General features: G+C 43.3%; 1 protein-coding gene across 3 annotated transcripts in view; it reads left to right on the forward strand.

The window, feature by feature from the left end:
* Positions 1-16,361, forward strand: part of STARD13 (StAR related lipid transfer domain containing 13) — a 134,281-nt gene that overhangs the window by 60,336 nt on the left and 57,584 nt on the right. Inside the window, exon 1 of one of the 3 annotated variants that reach the window (XM_035115926.2) lies at positions 863-3,266. The exons of the other annotated variants lie outside the window; for them this stretch is intronic. The gene's annotated coding sequence lies outside the window, so the exon portion shown is untranslated. Of the gene's footprint in view, positions 1-862; positions 3,267-16,361 lie in introns of those variants that run through there. 3 annotated transcript variants of the gene reach the window in all.

Raw genomic sequence — 16,361 nt, forward strand, 5'->3', positions numbered from 1 at the left:
TGTTATGCAACAAGTCTTCTTGCTGAATAAAACACTGGGCTGGATGCTACATCCTTGCTTAGGGCTGTTTTCCATGTTACTTTTCTATATTGCGTACAATTAAAACACATGTGAGAAGGCATCCAGAAAACAGGCATGCTTGTTTGTAAAGAGAGAATTGTCCAAGTCTGAAAATATGTGCTTGGCATACGAACTGCCTTATACCAACTCAGGACTATTTTTTGTGTGTAGCCCAATATCTGAGAGGCAGCACCCTTCCGTTTTCCTAGCCGTGCTGGTGAGACCTTATAACTGGAGGTTCAAGGGACTGAAGTCAGTTGGATGCGAAGCATGTGCTGTGCCTCGCAACTGCAGCATACACCTCCAACATGCTGCATGCTTGTGTCTGATTCTGCGCAAGTTATGTCTCTTCACAGAAGAGATCATAGTTCAGGGTTACCAAATTGTCTTGCTTGTATAAGGTCCAATCCTAGTCATGTGCCCTACTTTACCCAGGTCAGCCTTATTGAAAGGCTATTTGAGGACGGTCCTACATTTGAAGGTCCATGTGGTTAAATTCCAGTTGAAAGCAAGGGCCTTGAGGGTGTCCATAAATAGTTAAGACCTCTAGAGGACATCAAGCAGTAACAAAGGTCACCTGTGCACAGTCTTACCCACTATGATAATGCCTATGTCTATCTATTTATAACATTTCAATTTAAATTATTGTAATTATTTCTAAAGTGTATTATTTCTGTACATATAAACTAGAGCAAGGTTTCCCAAACTTGGGTCTCCAGCTGTTCTTGGACTACCATTCCCATCATCACTGACCACTGGTCCTGCTGGCTAGGGATTATGGGAGTTGTAGTCCAAAAACAGCTGGAGACCCAAGTTTGGGAAACCCTGAACTAGTGTATGCACATGTTATGAAACATGTGCATCTTTGCCCTCTTCCTTTCTTTTTTGGATGTGTAAGTGACCTCTCTAGTCCTTCTCAATTTAAGCACTAGAATCCGCATTGATAATGATTTTGGGTGCCAGGTCTTGATCCTTGGAAGACTGGGCTAGATGGATCAGTGTTGTCCCTACTTCCACATATTTCATGGATGAGCAGCTCATCAGGATAGTTTGCAGAGCAGTTTTGGAAAATAAACATCGTGAGACAGCTTACTCAGCTATTTCCTGTGACTCCTACAGACTTTGTACAACTGTGAGTGGTGATCGTAACAAAGGAAGTGATCTTCCAACTCAAGTGCTGGCAGACAAAGTAAATGTGGGTTCAAATTAGTAGCAATTATTCTTTTACCATTTAATATAATTTATTTTCAGCTATAGCACCTTTCCACAAACATTCAGGGTAGTTTACTGTCAGAGGTTCTTGTGACTACTCTAGAGTAACGACGCTCCGCATGCTTGTCTTTCAGCAGTTTTTAGTAGTGCAGGCTATTTACAGTGAGCTGGGTATGTACAACATGTCTGCTCAGTCCGATACAGAATCCGGCACTGAAACGCCCCTTGACTTCCTCCAACATAAGAGTCTTGGGACAGCAAACCTCCTTCCCCTCCTTCTCCTGCGTAATTCCGGAACCGGAGGAAAGGGTCTACGCTCCATGTTTTCCTTCTCCCCCTTTCCCCCTCTCTCTCTTCCTCCCTCCTGTGTAGCAGGGGCTCTCCCGTGCTGAGAGAGCCCTGGTCCTCTCTCTCCACTTCCTGACTGCTCTCCTCAGCGTCCTTGCTGCCATTGCTGCTTGGGGAGGAGCTGCTTCTGATGAGAGGGGGAGGGACTCTATACTCTCTTCCCCTTACATTTACAATTAAAGAAAAAACAAAATTACAAAAAAATCTGTAAAACTACAGAGCAAACTAAAATTGACTTTTAAAAATCTAAATAGGAGTGGTAGTATGTATGGCAGCTTAAAGTTTTTATCCTACAATATCCTACTGGAATAAACTATCTTCACTGTCCCTAAAAGCAAGTAGCACTAGAGCCAGGTGGACCTCCCTTGAATGGCTGTTCCGGATCTTTGGCACCACAACTGAAAAGCCCCTGTCTCAAATACTCATCCACCACGTTTTAACAGCAGGAGGAATTGAAGCAGGGTCTCCAAAGATGAGCAAAGTTGCCAAGCATTTCTCAAGATGTTCTAGTCCTAGGCCATTTGGTGCTTTAAAGGTCGGAACCAGCACCTTGAATTAAGTCCGAAAACAATCTGGAAAACCAGGGAAGCTACGTATATAAGATTGCTGTACTGTGATATGATCAATTGGCTCTGGTCAGTACTCTGGCAACTGTTTTGAACCAATTGAAGTTTCCAGAGTGTCTTCAAGGGCACTCTCACACATCACATGTGTCGAATCTAGCAGTGGCTGAATGACTGAGACAAAGACCGATTTCTATTTTTAAAAGGTGTCATTGGCATATAAGACAAAAGAGGGTGAAAATCACTCCTGGAACCACTGCCACCTTGCAGGGCCAGATTGCAAGAGCATTTCCAAACCGATAACCAGCTGCCCAGAGGAATGCAGGTTGCATTCACCAGAATAGTACCCCCATCCTGTGTGAATTTGTTTGTTCACCGTCATGATGTCAACCAATGCCAAAATGCAACCAGTTTAGGACTCCCCCACCTTCACCGGGATTAGAAGACAGAAATGAGAGGTAGAGCTGAGTGTCATTTGCATAGTGACCTAGTCCGCTGGTGGTAGGCATTTTTTAAACGACCGCTTGGTATAAAATGTGCAGTGTGTTTTGCCTCACACTGGTATTAGAATAGGGAAGTATTGTATTACATTGACATGGCTCTGCGGGCTTGAAGGTCACAGCTCTCTTGTCATGACTTCTCAGTGTTATTGATTTGACTGCGAGGTTGACTTTCATGTGCACCTCATTAAGATGAGTGATTGTTTTCCAAGTTTCAAGTGGAGGTGCGGGTCTCTTCATGGTATAATTGCATGATTTACCCTGTGCAGCTAGTGGTAAGAGAAATGTCTTACAGAAGATCCAGCTGTGAGTTTTCATTTCTTCAGGAACAGGAGGCGGGACTAGAAACCAGCCTAAAGCTAGGCAGGGCATTGATCAGACCAGAAATGATGTAGAGAGCACACAGCCCTGCAGACAGCCTCGTGGAAATATTAACTGGCAGAGATAACCAAGAGGAAATGCTCAGTGGCAGAGTGAAACCATCTGTCAGATTCCGAACAGTTCTTCTCAATAAGCAGAAAATGAAATCGAGAAGAGATTGTGTTTAACGGAACAGCAGAGCCTTGGGATATTTGTGCACAAAGTAAGTTTTCATCCTCCAGTAATTATGTGTTTATTAATACGATAACTAATGCCATGTGAAGTGCTCTTCAGTTTGGAAAGGGGAAAAAAATCTGAGCTTATCTTCTCTGTACTTCCTCTGTACTTTAAAGGTTTTTAATATACGTTAGACATGCGACCAAGTTTAGCGTGAAGTTGCTTATTTAAAACAATTTGCAAACAAGCTTTTGAATTGCTCATATTGCATGTTGTAGAGTTGTTTTGATTATCTTGTTTGAGAGGCACCTTCTCGGTGGTAAAGACTTACTTTAGAATCAATCATAATGGCAGTACTGATTAGAAGCACGCCTGGTATATAAGTAATGAAAGGGGAGGATATAATCTGTTTTTGTGTGGTTGAGAAAAATTGTATGCTTATCCCATATTTATCCTGAGATAAACAAGAAGAAACTACAAACAGTATATCAAAATAAATCCTATCCTTTCTGACATATATATCCATTAAGAAGAATGTCTCATGAGTTTTGAAAAGAATAAATGTATGTGGTCCAAAAGTATCTTCAAAGTTTATGTGCATCCAGTCTTCTAAAGACCTTGTGCTTTTCTATATTTTATTTATTTAAAATATTTTATTTTGCATTTCAACAAGGTTTTCAAGGTGGTTGTTTTTATATTTTCATAAGTGAAACTATAGCATGTCAATTGCAGGAACTGTGTACCAATTTATTCGGTGGGTCTTGGTGGGTGCCAGCTACTTAATTTCTAATGTTTTGAGATGGAGGTGATAATAAGAAGCAGAAGGTGCTTGCAATTATCCTATGGAAGACCCTAGAAATTGGTTTTATTTTCCATCAAACAATCCTGCCACAGTTTTGCACAGCAACAACACTTTTGTTGCGGTAGGTTTCATGTGCTGTCTGCTCTCAGCCAGAAGTGGAAGCTTTAGCTGTAAACTCTCACAACAACACACACACACTCAATGTTATGGCCCAATATGGATGACAAAACACTGTAGCATGTGTGGGAAAATGGCTACAGTCCAATGTCTGGAATCATTTATCTTCTGGTAGAGTTTGGAAGATGACTGTTTTATGCATTTTACAGAACTCCCCGCTGATTGATGTCATTTGCTTAGGGGGGAGGATGCCCTGTTGTTGCGGACAGGGATGAATGGGGTGGAGGGGGAGTATCACACTCTTGGTACTATTTAACTATCAAACAATAATAGTAGGAGCAGAGTGGGTTGCATCCTGTCCAGTGTCCCTGATGCACTTCTTCTTTTTTAAAGCTTTTGGCACATTTATGTTTAGTTTTTGACAGTCACATAGATCCATCTGATCGCTTCTTAAACATAAAACCCTTCACTTTTTCAGCTTTGGGAACTGCTGAGCCAAGGATAGGGGTCTCCGCCCCGTTCCCATCTTTTTCACTTAAAGGGTTTCCCTAGAATTGCTGCTGGTTTTATTGTCGAGATGGGTGGGGAACAGAAATGATGGTGCATGCGTGCAGTTTGTGTCTGCTGTGTCTTAGCACTCATCCTTTGCCCCCCAAGACATTTGTATTCATTTTGCCAGGATTTAGTAAAGAGGTTGCATCATGATGTGGTTGCCACACATCTAAATCCCATGATGGTTTGGCCGTGTGCTACATGCAGTCCTTTATATGTCTGGTGTTGTCGTTTTAATGGTTCAGCAGGGGCTTTAGGTTTTTGACATTTTAGTTTTACTCAAGGGGAGTCTTAAGGCTGAGTACACTCTGTGTGCAGAGCACACCCACTTCTGGTTTGGGAAGTGGCGTACAAACGTTGGCCACAAAAATCTTATCTTGTGGCTATCTTGAGGTCTATCTACCTTTGTTGTTTCTTAGGAAATGCTGCGTTTTGATGCTTTTCACCTTCAGTCCTAATTGAGAAAAAGGACAGCCTAGCTACATTTCAAGGCCAAGAAAGCAGGCTGATAATGCCATCTTCTCTATCTCCCTGTCGGCATGCTTTTGATACTGTGCATGCCTCGAAATCATTTGTTCCCTTCTCCTAGCCCCCCTCACTTGGCTATCCGTGTCATACGTTGAAACTGATATTTGCTGTACACCACCTATTTCCTCCAATCTTGACTTTGACGTCATTGGCATCAGATTGCAGGGTGGTGAATGAATGGGCCCTGTGTGGTACATGCATATGTGTTTGCTAATCAGATGGGCTGTTTCTGTATTCAGAGCCCGCTTTCCAAGACAAAAGGTCAGATTGATTTATTTTCCATTTTTGACTGGAAGTCACTTCATGGGAAAGCCACTAACAAGAGAAGCTACAAAGGGCATTTTGCACAGATAGGTTAGCAAGGCAGAAATGCAAGGAAAAGAGGAATAATGGAACATTGCTTTGCTCCATCCTAGATTGTTGTCATTGAGGCTTTCAGAAGGGAAAGAGAATCTCACCACATACAAACCCCATCTGTTTGTTTCTTCAAGAAGTTTCTCCTAACTATAATACTTTGTTCGCCTTTCACATATTTCCGCTGCTCTGGAAAAAAAAGCTGCAGCTATCTCTAGGAGAATTAGCCCACAACTAGCCTGCAATTTTATTTTATTTTAATCCTAGGTTGCTAAGCAGAATTCCACAGGCTTCATGTCCTTCTAGCCTTTCTTATCAGGTGAACAATTATCAAGCAAAGGCTGGAATGTTTTTTTAAAAATATTGTAAGCTGTAACTTTATGTAAACTTTGTAGTCATATGCAATCTTCCATTTAATCATTTCCGGTATGAAAGACAAAACTCTGGCAAAGACATCTCATAAAGTTTTCCTCTATGTATCTTAGAGCTATACATTTTTTCCGCTGGACTTTTTTTTTTTTTACATTAACTTGTAAATTTAATTCCATAAAAGAGATCGTCCCTGTTGAACTTATGAAATGTCAAGTAAAGTTGATATACCAATCTTTAGTAATTGAAATAAGCTTACAAGTAGTGAAAAAACATGCAGTGGATCACATTGCTACATCCTTCCCATTAACCCCAAGCAGCGAGAAGTTTCCGGGTCAGTACTTACCTGAGTCTGGCTTCCTTTTGAAGGACAGAAGGTACAGTGGTACCTCGACATCCGAATGCCTCGACTTCTGAAAGTTTCGACTTACGAAGTCGGCAAACCCGGAAGTCTTTTTGCCGCACGTGTGTTCTGCGCCTGCGCAGAAGCTCAAAATCGTGCTTTGTGCATGCGCAAAACAGACACTTCAACAACCGAAGGTTTCGACTTACGAAGAGAGCCGCGGAACGGATCGCCTTCGTAAGTTGAGGTACCACTGTAGTGATTTTCAATATTTGGATGTATTTTCAAAAATACAAGCTGAGTGTAGATGGAGACATATACCTTAAGCATTTTATAGGCAGCAAGACAATTGTTTTGCTGAAGGACAACCCCCCCCCCCCCCGGAGAAGCAGCTTGGCAGCCCTAAAGGTATCTCTCCCCACTTCAGCTCTCAGTTCAGCTATCTCTGCCCCTTTGTGTCCCCCCGTCTTCTTCTTCTAATTTCTTTGTAACAATATATAGTGTATGTATAGCCAAGCACCTCAGTATAATGACATGAAGAGGCTAGTTTCCACATCCAGATTTATTCTATAAGGGCTTAACAGGCTGCTGTCATTCATTTAAGGGAATCTTAAGGAACTGGAATAGCTTTCTGGAAGTCTGGGGGCCCTCAGAGTCCAGACGTTCAGCTACAACTTCCATCATGCCTGGACCTGGGCCATGTTTGCTAGGGTTGATGGGAGTCATAGTTCAGCAACTTCTGGTGGTCTGATGGTCCTCTACTCCTGATCTATCATTGCTAACTCTGATTGGTGGCAGCTGTCAGATGTTCTCAAGCAGAGGTCTTCTCCCCAGCTCTATGATTTGGACCTTCTACATACCAGGCACCTGCTCTCTCTCTCTCTCTCTCAGAGTTGTGGCTCATCCCCATCTTCCCCTGAGTGATGCTCAAAGATGTATTGTATACACTTGAAATTGCATTGTCCAGATAGACAGCAACACAACAGATGACAGATGATCTCTTTAGCTCAATCTGGGTCTCTGAATATACAGTATGCAGTTCTATAAGCAAATTGCATGAATTATTCATTTTGACAAACAGATGTTTTCATGAGTAGGCTCTCTTGGGAATCACACCGGTGTATATAAAATGTTATAACTAGCTCTTGTGGGAAAGGGAAAGGGAGACAAGCTCAGAGGCCAAGGAAACCTTTGAATACTGGAAACAGTTTTTTTATGTCTGGTATGGAGAACACTTGTTTGGAACATAGCCTTCTATAGCCTTCATCCTAGTTGCTTCTTGGATGAAGAAAAGTGAAGTCAGTCCACTACCTTTTAAATGGTTTACAAATTTCTATAAAAGACCAGATTTTGTGGGAATACCTTGGCAATCCCACCACCCTTTTAGTTGACTCAGCCAACAGCCGCTCATTGTACTTCTTTAAGCTTCCTGGCAACATTGCCCTACAGAACCATAGATTTTGGGGGGGGGGGGGTTATAATGATATGGATGAGCTCAGTGAGTCTGACTATAAAATCTGGAGCAAGTCTCCTCCTCACTATAGCTAAACCTATTAACCATTTATACCAGAGTAATTTGAGATTGCTCAGTGTTTGAAGATCATAGGCTAAGACTGCCGTCTTACTTATTACTTGCACACAAGATGTTTTTGTGGCACTCATTTCAGCTGCCCGCACAGCAAAATTCTAAGCATGTTCTCTCAGAAACAAGTTCCCCTGTGTTCAGTGAGTATACTTCCTACTAACTGTTTGGGGTTGCTGCCTTTAAGCTTAAGCCCGTAGATCTAGCCCTAAGCTGCTTTTCCTTGTGTCATGTTCCAAGTTATTTCAAGTGGACTCTTCCACTGGGCAGGCATATCCCATCATTGTTGGTCCCATTCAAGATAAAGTTAGTCACCTCTTAAGTCCCACTGAAAGCAATGGAACCTGGAATTAGTTTGAGGGTGAATATTGTGCCAATCCTTTGGGCGTGGGCCTCTCACACGTTATTTTATACATACACTGAGGGGGTGTGCAGATACAGTCCTCGCCATGTAGAGTGAATCTTCTTTCAAGTGAGTTTCTCAATGTCTTCTTGGCTGTACACAAGTCCTCTGTGTTGCTCCTCATCTTGCCTCTCTCACACCTTTCCTAGCTAGTATACCCAAAGTATGCATGGCTTTTTCACTTTCCCCTCCCAGATAGCCTGATGGGCTGTCCGTTGCCCACTCCTGCCCTCACTATAGATTACAGACCAGCTGACTCTCCCACTTCAGGTGAGAAAGACTCCAGATTTTGGAGCTGATACCCCTTCTTCCTCTTGCTTTGAATTCTAATGTCCAGTTGCCTTTGTTCTTCTCCGTCCCGCCTTCATTTGGTTTCCCAAACAATATTGTTGACAATTCATGTGATCCAAAGCTGGCAAGGGCAGTGAAATGATTTGCTTTGATCTACCAACACAAGAGCTATGTTTGCAAGATCAAAGTCAACTGCTTTGCTACGCCACTCAAGTCCTGTGCAATCCAATAAGCACTTTGCAAAACAGCTAAATACATTTAACACAATAATGTACCGGAACTCCTGACTCATTCATCACATCCGAGATTTGGGTTAGAGGGATGGCATCCATGCAGACTTGTGTTCTGGCCACTCTCTTGGCATATTCTGAATGATGTCAGAATAATCCTTAGAAATAGGAAACATTCCAAACATTAGAAATTTTGGAACTATTGCAGTGATTAGCAAATCCATCAGAGGTTTTATGCCACGAGACACCAGTCATTCATGGCACTCTTCCCTGCTCATCTGAGTAGTAGTAGTCTCCTAGCAAACAGCCAAGAAGCAAGAATCTGCCTAGGCATTTTTCAAGCCAGAGAGAGAGACACACAGAGAGAACAGATAGCATTTTCAACAATCTGGAATGCCTCCCCCAGCTTTTCAGAGCAGGTACCTAGATAGCACCACATTATTGATGTTAAGGAGAGCCAGAGTGGTGTAGTGGTTAGAGAGCTAGACTAGGACTTGGGAGACCAGGGTTCAAATCTCCACTCAGACATGACACTCAGTTTCTCAGCCTAACCTACCTTGTAGAGCTGTTGTGAGGATAATGTGAGGAAGAGGAGAGATCAATGCAAATTCAAGGAAGAGGAAGAGGGTAGCATATGAAAGAGGAAGTAAGACAGGAAGGACACAGGCAGGAAGAGTGAAAGGGTGGGCAAGTGGTCATTAAAAATGCATGCAGTGGTGCCTCGCTAGATGAATTTAATTCGTTCCACGGGTCTTTTCTTATAACGAAAAATTCATCTAGCGAATCCCATAGGAATGCATTGAATTTTTTTTGAATATTTTTTTTGCCCATAGGAACGCATTAATTGAATTTCAATGCATTCCTATGGGAAACCGCGATTCGCTAGACGAATTTTTCATAAAACGAATTCGTCTAGCGAGGCAACCTCCGCTAGAAAAAACCTTTCGTTAAGCGGAAATTTCGTTAAGCAGGGCATTTGTTAAGTGAGGCACCACTGTATATTAAATGAAAGTTTGTTTTACGCAGAGGGACATAATGCCCAGAATACACACACACACACATTTCTTGGAAATTAAATATAATAGTGTTTTCTTAAGAACATTTAGCTGAATTACAAGAATTGTTGTCAGGGGACAAAACCCACATTCATTCCATTATATGCCTTGGGCTTGGACTGCTGTATCCCCTATGAGGAGGAATGTTTGGTATTTGGTGCTTTGTTTTTGTGGATGGCATTAGTGGGGAAAGGTTGTCTAAAAAGCAACTCATGGGGACGGCAAGTAGAGACAAAGACACCATTACGGAGACTGTGGTTTTAGCGAACTGTTTATCATGCTAATTTAGAGATTGTAGATTGAAATCATGCGACACACAATTCTGATGAAAACAAATCAACAACTGGTTTCCTAGCAAGAAAGATATGCACAACATTGCCCTTCCCTTTCATTTAAGGCAAGTCCTTTCTGGGTTTTATTGAAGCAAACTTCAGATCAGAAACCTCCCTGGCCTTTAAAGGAAGCTTCATTCCAACAACCTCTTGAAGTTCTCTAAAGAAAAGTTACTCGTGGGGCTTAACAATTAGCAAATACCGGTAAATGGGCAGCATTATTAGTTTCAGTAACTCATGGGGGGGGGCAGTATTTCATGCCTAAGGGGACCACCTCTGCCTCCCACTTGTGTTTTTAGACTGGTCTGTGTTGCTGCTCCCTTCTCTGTTCAGTTATCTGTGTTGAAGTACCTAGATTGTGCAGAGAAAGGTAGGGAAACTTCAATGGAATCCACAAGACCGCCCCACCCCCACCCCCCGGAAGAAAATATTGTCCCACTTGTAAATGCCATGCCATGTTCTGTTCTGTTGCTGGAGTCGAGAGGCGTGGCAGCAAGGAGGGCCAGGAGTTGCAGGACAACACATAGCTCCAAATGAGCAATTTGTTCTAATAAAGTTTGGGAGCAAATTGGGCCCTTGTTAAACCTCCCCCCCCCCCGCCAAGACTAAGAGTATAAGTAGAGCCTGCTCATAGCTGCCAAGTCTCCCGTTTTCCCCGGGAAACCCCCATTTTTAAAGCCGTGTCCCGCTGTCATCCTGAATGGCGAAATATCCCATAATTCCCCCAGATTTCTTCCGGTGGCGCTCTGCCCATGTCTGGGCACCGGAAATCGGGCAGCGCCAGCACTGGAAGTTGCTTCTACGCATGTCTGGACATGCGTAGAAGCTACTTCCGTTGCCAGCACTGCTGATCCCGTATTTTTCTAACCAGGACTTGGTAGCTATGAGCCTGCTAGAACAGGCCAATGGTCCATGTAGCCCCGCATACTGTTCTCGCAGTGGCCAACCAGATACTTTAGATTAAGTCTCATCCTCTACCGACTGAGCTATTCCATAGCCTCCTCCTTGGTCTGCTTCCTGCACCACTGAACCAGGGAGGTACTGGGGAGGCCATACAGACCCTGCTGACTGTCAGCCTCAGTGGACTACTGCTGTCCAACAGAAGGTTCAGACCCCTGAATTGGGGTCTGCAGCCTCCGACTCAAGACATGACAGCAGCCTGATAAAAACAGTAGCTCCAGGGGCTGTGAGCAAAGGTTGCAGCCAGACCCCCATCTGTAATTCAACCTAGGCAACTCTGAGTCATTTAAGCAGGATGGATATTTTTTCAGCAGCCTTGTCTGTCCAGTGTTCTTATATAGGTGTATTTATTGTATCATTTCTACTCTAGAACTACTCTGTGAGGTTTATATTATGGCTCGCAGTGGGCTACATATTCCTGTCAATTGCATACGGTGAGGCTTAGCAAATCCTAATTCTGCAGAAAATGTTAACCTCCAGCAAGTAAGCAAGCAGTGCTACAGGGAATGCCAGTCATACAAAGTGCAGCAATTTCCATAGGGGTAATAAATATAGTGGTTGTTAAGCAGATTTTTATAGCATTGGTGGTAGATTCATGGGAGCGGAGAGAAGATAACTTTATCAAACCCACAGAAAAAGAAATCAGAAGGTACATGCCTTGGAAAAAGTATAGACCTTCATTCCAGCAGCAGTTATCTCCTTGTGATGTAGGCAAAAGCGGTATTTAAAAACAAATTTTGTGCCAAACACCAATAGAAGTAGATTTGCCGGCTTCCGAGCTTCAAGATGGAAGCACCCAATTTAATACCAATTCACAGCTCTGACCAAGTGGCAAGTTCAGCAGGCAGCAAAGCTGTCATTTGCTCATTCACACAGCCAGGTCTATTTTTTAGTCCGTGGTTAATCTGGCTTATATCGGCCTCCTTATGGCACTAGCTTTCATTTTCATTTAACTTTGGCAGCAAGAAAAGGAGGCGTTTTTGCTTTCATGGGTTTGAAGCCCCAATAGAGGACTTTTGAAAACTAGGCAGTAAGACTGCAGTCCTATGTCCCTCTACCTGGGAGTAATCCCCACCGAACTCACCGGGACTTACTTCCAAGTAGACATGCATAGGTTTGCACTTTGAAATGCCATGTACCTTGTAGCTGAAGGCACAAATACAGACCGTTGGTTAAAATCCATGTTGGCTTCAGGTCTCTCACAAGTCCCCAATGAAGTGCGTAACTTCTTGCATACACTGCATTATATGCAGGCTTCGGCTACATTAGCAAGGAAACAGCTTTTTGAATGTGTTATAAACATGCAACAACAGATGGCGCCAGAGAGTAAAAGAAATTCTACGCGATTTTCCATAGCGTTTTCCCCCTTTTGTTATAATGATTTGATTTCTGATTTATTTATACTGGTTTTTTCCTGTGTGTAGATCCACCCCAGGTTATCAATTAGACCAGTTGTGGGGAACCTTTGGCCCTCTAAGTATTGCTGAAATACCACTCCCATCAACCTCAGGAAGCGTGGTCAATGGCCAGGGGTGATGGAAGCTGCAGTTTAGCAACATCTGGAGGCCCAAAGGTCCCCACATCCAACTTAAAACTACACAACAGAGCAGTCACAACTGTACAGTGGTACCTCAAGTTACAAACGCCTCAGGTTACAAACGCTTCAGTTTACAAACTCTACTAACCCAGAAGAGTTACCTCGAGTTGAGCACTTTGCCCCAGGATGAAAATGGAAATTGTGTGCCGGCGGCGCAGCAGCAGCAGCAGCAGGAGGCCCCATTAGCAAAAGCACGCCTCTAGTTAAGAACAGTTTCAGGTTAAGAACGGACCTCCAGAACGAATTAAGTTAGTAACTAGAGGTACCACTGTAATTATACATTCCATCTGCCTGTAGCCTGCTCTGATTTTTAGCTCAGCGATTTAGCCATTACTTGCTTAAGTGTGTGTGTATGTTGTTGGCATCTGCCTGTCTTGAGAGACAATGGAGTGTGCCTCCGGGGGTGAAGTCAAACTGCTGCATTAGCAGCACTGAAGTGACCTTCCTGGGGTGCAAATCTGGGCAGTGTATATGGAGGACCTGGGCTGCCCAGGAGACAATAACCCCCCTCTGGCCCTTGCTGATGTGGTCCAGCGGAAAGCAGAGTAATATATTTGGCACTAGCTTGGCAACAAGAATTGCCAGAAGGAGGTGTACAAGGTGCCATTTGACTATCTTAGGACTCCACTCAGGATATGTGTAGGATTTACTCCTTAACCTTTTCTTCTCCCAAAGATATCCTGCAAAGCAGCGGAGGTTTAGGATCAGAGTTTTCCTTCTCCTAGATGGGCTACATTCCCAGGTTGACAAGCAATTCTCTCTACAGCACATGCAGAAACTGCCTTCTTGACCCCACTGTTGGTCCCATCCGCTCAACCCACCAGAGTTTATATTTGCATGCAGAAGGGAGTCCTTAGTCCAATGAGGATTTGAGACCCATCAGCTACCCTCACCTGGTTAAAACTACCGAGTATAAGAAACAGAGTCTCTCCATTGTCATCAATGGCAATTTTAATTGACTTTAGGTCATATTATGTATACACTTTAGGAGCTGTACATTATAACAATGCACTGAAGAAGAGGAATGTGCTTTTCTTGGATTGATGCCAAGCGCTTAACTTCAGATACTATGTATGAGAAATTTCAACATCTTGTTTTGAGAAATCATTCCAGGAATCCTGTTGAACAATATGGACTGCATTTATCTAGAAATAAGTTCCTTGTACTTGCCAGAAGAAACCGCCATGCAGTTCGCCTATACATTCTCCCATGTCCACTTCCTCTACTCTTCTTATAATAGATTTAATAACCTTCCCACAGATCATTTCCTGGGGCGCAACAGCCATTTGTTATACGGTAGATGGTTAATGGCCTGAGGCTGTACCTCAGGCTGTCAGCTCCTCCAAGTTGCTCATTAATCCTTAGATACACACACTGCTGCAGACAGAATTCCTCACATCTTCAGCATGTTCTGCTGGCCATATTCTATTTCATGGCCTCATAGATCTGGACAGATTCACTGGAGTCATTATGTTCCTTTCCCCATACTTATTTTGAAAAGGTCCACATGACTGGGGTTTTTTTTTTAGCATGTTTGGTTGGTTGGTTGGTTTTGTGCAATCCTATTTTCTTCTTCTTTGGGAAATAGCATTTTATTATGCCAAAAAGGGGGGCATGAGCATATTAGCTTAATATATTAACAGGTTGGTATGGGAAAAGCTGTGTCTTCAAGAAATTGGGGGCAGTTTTTTAGGGCTATAAAGGTGAGCAGCAGCACTTTGAATTGGGCCCTGAAGTGGATTGTCAGCCAGTGAATCCAAAACAAATCACTCCCTCCAACAGCAAACTCTGGTAGCAAGTGCTGATAGGACTGCAACCAAAGCAGGGCCCCTGAGGAGCCCTGGGCTGTGCCACACTGGGGTTGCCCCTTGCCCGCTTCCCTCTGTCTGTGCCCACCCACTGTGGGACTGGGCTGCTCTGCTGCCTTTACCAGGTCAGGGATCCCCACGGAAGTCAGCGCCTGTGTGTGGGAGCCTGGTTGCGCCCCCTCTGAATTTCGCGCCCAGGGCCACAGCCGCCCCCCCAACATACACCATGCCACTGGAGTAGAGTGACCATTCACTGGGAGCTCCAGGTTGATGGTGATACAAACATCCTGGTATTGGCAGCCTAATTAGCACCTGTAGTGATATATTAAAAGTATTCACTGAGGTTATAGGCGATAAGATTGAACTTATTTCAGTCTTAAAGATTTAAGTTGTAATTTAGCATTTTGGACTCTCAGTCTGCATTTCCTTTGTCCAAGAATAGCTGCTTTAAGGTCAGCACCATCAGACTGATAAAAGTGGAATTTAATGTATTTCTCCCTTAATCAGCATATGAAGGAAGACATGCATTAAATTCCATATTATAGGTTTGGTACTGTAGCTGCCTCCATGCCTAACCTGACCATTACTGCTGCCTTATGTGCTAACCTCCTAATGATGAGGTGACTATTAGCATTACAAATGCTGCAAATGCAAGTTATAACCCCCCACCCAAAAAAGCTAACTGCAAATGTTTGATGTGGTTCTGCTTCTAAAAGTGTAAAGCATTCAAAGTCAATGTGAATTCATTATGTTACCTTGGCTTTTTAAGAAAAGATTCCCCCCCCCTCACTAATAGTACTTGCCCCTTTTGAAATGTTAACACCATTAACATAAATACAGTGGTAAGCCAGGTAAGCAAAAGGCGCTTCAAAGTTCCTATTGAAATCATAGCCGAGTTCGCACTAATATTTTCAGAAATGAACAGATCCTGATTTGAACTCTCTCTTTAAAGCAAATCAGATAGCTGTTATGCTGGTTTCCAGAATAGGGGTGGTATTCAACTAAGATTTACTCAAGAGTAGACCCATGGAAATTAATGGACATGGCTGAGTTAAAAAGTTGACTGAATCGGCTTTATCTTAGTGGCTTACAATGGGAAACATTGTAGCATATAAAGGAGCTGTCACTGGGAAGGTTTCAGGAAGAGATGAGTCCCTCCAGTTCAGCCTGGCAATTTGTTGTGGAGTTTTTATCCAAGGTTAAGGTTCCTAGGCTCTTCCTTGACCAATAGGTCATTCAGAACTGAGTTACAGTATCAGCCTGGCTAATACTGATTGGCCAAGATGGGGAGCTGACACCTTTCCCAAGCATTCTAAGGACAGCACTTTGGTAAATTATAGCAGGCCAACCAAATGTTTGCTCTGTTTTGTAGATCAAGGGTGGGGTACATCAGGCTCAGGGACCAAATGTGCCCCTCCAGGCCTTGGGATTCTCCTCAGCCCACCATATGCCCTCCTGTACCCAGGCAACTCTCCCCTCAGGCCATAACCCAGCCAGCCCTGTTCCGTGTCCTCAAGTGTTTTTGCCTAAGGAGGTGTCCTTGAATTTTGAAAGCGCCTTTTGCTTACCTGGCTGAAGATAGAGGGAGGTGTGGATAAAAGTCTCTGGGTTTTGCTTGGCCAGATGTAGCTTGGAATATCTTGTCCAAAGGTCACACTGCACATCCCTTTTCTATGCCCCCAGAAATTGCTATTTGAAGGAATCCAGCCCTCCCTCCCTGCTGCTATTGTGGATGATCTTGCCATGAAATATGCATTCTTCAGCACACAATACAGATGGAAGAGTTATTTCTCATATCTAGTTAAACTGAGACTCTGG

The sequence above is a fragment of the Zootoca vivipara genome, chromosome 4, assembly GCF_963506605.1.
Source record: "Zootoca vivipara chromosome 4, rZooViv1.1, whole genome shotgun sequence".
In the NCBI taxonomy this organism is placed as follows: Eukaryota; Metazoa; Chordata; class Lepidosauria; order Squamata; family Lacertidae; genus Zootoca; species Zootoca vivipara.